We start from the raw sequence: 4052 nt of genomic DNA, 5'->3' as shown, positions 1-4052 counted from the left end.
GGTTCCATGACCCAGTTGAATATATTTCTTCCTCCGATCCAGTGGATTCAACGGCTAAACTGTTGAATATATTTATTCCCCTTTAAAATCAGGCCCCTAAAAGTTAAAGATTTTAGGGAAGTTAATAATGGCTGACAAATCAGAATATTTGTCTGCAATATGGTCCGGCACGCAAACAAACAGGGTCAGACAGAGGCATATAGGACAAACACCCCACGCTGTAGGAAAAACAACTCAGGCAAAACAATGACTAGAGATTCAACACAAAACTCTCAATGAGGATGGAGAACCTGGTATCTGTCCAGCCAGTGTAGACGTGTTCCTCAGTGTAGTACTGAGCCCTGCTCTGCTCCGTCCCAACTCGTCAAACTGTGAAATCTATCAAAGTACCAGCCTTTCCATAACTACCGCAGAGCAGTAGACAACACATTACGGAGAGAACACAATAGATAATTACATCATCAATGGAAAACGTTAAAACACTTCTCACTGTTTAGACTGATCTGACTGCTTTACTACAAGGACACTAAACACTGACTCACAGATCCATAAGCAGCAGGCCCCTGCCTCAATGTGTCTGTCTGTATGTATTTAGTGCTGGCAGGTCTCATTTCTCCACTGAGTCAAAATGACAATGGGTTAGTGATGTAATCAGCCAAATTATACAAAAAATGTTTAACCTTTATTTTACTAGGCAAGTCAGTTAAGAACAAATTCTTATTTTCAATGACGGCCTAGGAACTGTTCAGGGGCAGAACGACAGATTTGTACCTTGTCAGCTCGGGGATTTGAACTTCCAACCTTTCGGTTACTAGTCCAACGCTCTGACCACTAGGCTACCCTGCCACCCCTAATAGCATAGCATATACAAAGCCCAATGTATGCACTGGTGACATCTATATGCAGATGGTTCTTCTTTGCTAGTGCAGGCGGAGCTGTTTGACATAAGAGACATTGAAATGGCTTCAATACCTTGGGCTTAGTAGTCTACAAGCAGTTTTATTATCCCACCGTACAACGCAATTACCGACATGTGCCTGTTCGGCAATGCTTTGGTCGGATAGTTTTGATTCGGAATGCACCATTTGCATCTGCAAACTAATTACATTTGGTAAACAATAAGCAGCGCTGACATGTTATCCAGGTAATTCAATTGGGAAAAAACAATCATGGCTATGCATGAAGGTGGATTTAAACAGGCTTTTTCCAGTTACAGTGAACGTGTCTCATCCTTTGCCACACAGCTGGGTGTAACAGCAGGCCACTGCAGACTGTAGTGCCTTCAACTTGGGTCAGAATGGGGCATTGGCACAACCCCAACAGAACCATCCTCAGTCCGGATCATTTCCCTTGTGTGGTGAATTGCATATAATATGTTCTACTGCTAGTCTGAGATACATACTCGGTCTAGAAACTTGGGTTAGGGAATGCCCTACTTACACCCCCAGTAAATTGAATATTTTTTAAGCGAGGCTCTTTTGCTCAATCTCATGATTACTTCTGCTTGGTAGCCTACTAAGAGGGAGAACCTCAGATGTTCTTTTTCATTCTTCCAACAATTTAAACATCTTATGAGTCAAATCCATATGGGCAAATCAATGCACACCACTCACCATATGGGCAAATCAATGCACACCACTCACCATATGGGCTAATCAATGCACACCACTCACCATATGGGCTAATCAATGCACACCACTCACCATATGGGCTAATCAATGCACACCACTCACCATATGGGCTAATCAATGCACACCACTCACCATATGGGCTAATCAATGCACACCACTCACCATATGGGCTAATCAATGCACACCACTCACCATATGGGCTAATCAATGCACACCACTCACCATATGGGCTAATCAATGCACACCACTCACCATATGGGCTAATCAATGCACACCACTCACCATATGGGCTAATCAATGCACACCACTCACCATATGGGCTAATCAATGCACACCACTCACCATATGGGCTAATCAATGCACACCACTCACCATATGGGCAAATCAATGCACACCACTCACCATATGGGCAAATCAATGCACACCACTCACCATATGGGCTAATCAATGCACACCACTCACCATATGGGCTAATCAATGCACACCACTCACCATATGGGCTAATCAATGCACACCACTCACCATATGGGCTAATCAATGCACACCACTCACCATATGGGCTAATCAATGCACACCACTCACTATTTCTAATTGTAACATAATATGGTATTATTGACTAAACACATTGGAGGCTTTCAGATTTCCTGTTTTTGTAGGGAATAAGGGGAAGATTCATCCTGCTTATCTCCCATGGGCAGGCCACTGAGAAGCAAAGGAAACCCGATGAGCTGAAAGGGTAAATATTAGGGGGGGAAACCCTTGAAAACCCATTCTTAAAAGAGATACTGCTGCATATCTATAAAAACAGCCGTTATTATTTTCTAATTAGTGGGTTCGTTTTTAGATTGACATGTTGTCAGACACTACAGATCTGGTCCCCTATATTTTGATAAATATGTCTATAATAATAATTAAGGCTACCATTTGGCAAATCCAAAAATGATTTTAGGTTGAATAGATTATTAATGTGTACTTGAGCAAATATGTTTTATAATGCGCTACAAAGCAAAAAGGTAGATCCCCAATTAAAAAGATGACAAGGGAAAGTTGATTCAACCGTCTTCAAAAGCGATGCGATTTTACAAGTCTCTGCTCTTCCGACCACGGCTGCCCAATTCCGGTCCTGGAGGGCCGAAACACTTCTGTTGTTTGTTTCTACCTGGTAGTTAATTGCACTCACCTGGTGTCTCAGGTCTGAATGAGTCCCTGATTTGGAGGATGAAAACCAGAATGTTCAGGCCCATTAGGGCCGGAATTGGGCAGCCCTGCAATAGAACGACTGGTTGCCTCCCACAATGTACTACCTCTCTATTTAGTATTTAAGTAAAGCGAAGGTGTGACTGTGATATGTGGTGGGATTTGTAGGCCACATTTAAACCAACATTGTAACACGGATAGACAACATAGAAAAGTGTCATTTGAAATGCGCCACCTAAATGTATGCTCAGAAAATGTGACAACTTTTTTTACACTGGGGTAGCCTACCACAAAGAGAACATTCCTCTCAGTAGTTTATTACATCGTATTATCACTTGGACAAACCCAAATTAAGAATGCGTCTTACCTGTTTGTAGGAAACGTATACCGGTAGTCTCGAAATATAGAATGAACGTATTCTAGAGACGACTTCGTTGTGGACGAATTATTCTCTTGTCCACTGCAGTTAAATTGTAATTCCACTGCGAGCGAAATGTTCTCTGGGTCCCCGTGCGCTCTTGAGGGCTTGCTTTTGAATGCGGAAAAGATGTCCATCAAGAAGCTACGGTGTACTCACACCCACATGAAGAGCGAACAGAAGATAGTTATATCGGTTTTTCCCCAGCCATTCCCCTCATGGATCAACTGATTGTTAGGCGCTTATGAGTTACACAATGATGTAACAACTGGGGGAATATCAATCAAATGCGTCTCACTGTGTGAAATACAGCTCATCGTGGTAGTGAGGGACATCTACTGCAAGTCTTACATAGCAGCATTGCACTTTGTCTTCTGTGCTGCGTGAACACTTTTCCAATAAAATAAAAATATATACTTAAACCACTGACTAGATAAAGCAAGCAACACCTGTCAGAGATAACATGTGCTGTGTTCATACACAGCAGCCCAGTTTATTTTTCCCACTCATTGGTCTTTTGAAAAATCACATCAATATATTTTTCAATGACGATTAGATTAGTGCACAAACTATCAGAATTATGATGCCTGTATAAACGCAGCCCACGTGACTCCCCAGATTGGTGTTGCTTGCGTGATTGTCTTTACATCTATTGGTTTAAGTACATTTGTCTGTTCCCCCAGTGGTTTTGCAAATGTTCCTACTAATGGAGGTATTACTTACCTTCGTTACCGCTTCCTTACTGTTACGGGTGCAGGAATAAAGCACCAGGGAGCAGCAATATACCGTAGGACGTTCACCAGGAG

Source organism: Oncorhynchus keta, unplaced genomic scaffold (assembly GCF_023373465.1).
Source record: "Oncorhynchus keta strain PuntledgeMale-10-30-2019 unplaced genomic scaffold, Oket_V2 Un_contig_37_pilon_pilon, whole genome shotgun sequence".
NCBI classification, from domain to species: domain Eukaryota; kingdom Metazoa; phylum Chordata; class Actinopteri; order Salmoniformes; family Salmonidae; genus Oncorhynchus; species Oncorhynchus keta.
The sequence above is the reverse complement of the archived record's forward strand: the minus strand, read 5'-3'. Positions refer to the sequence as shown.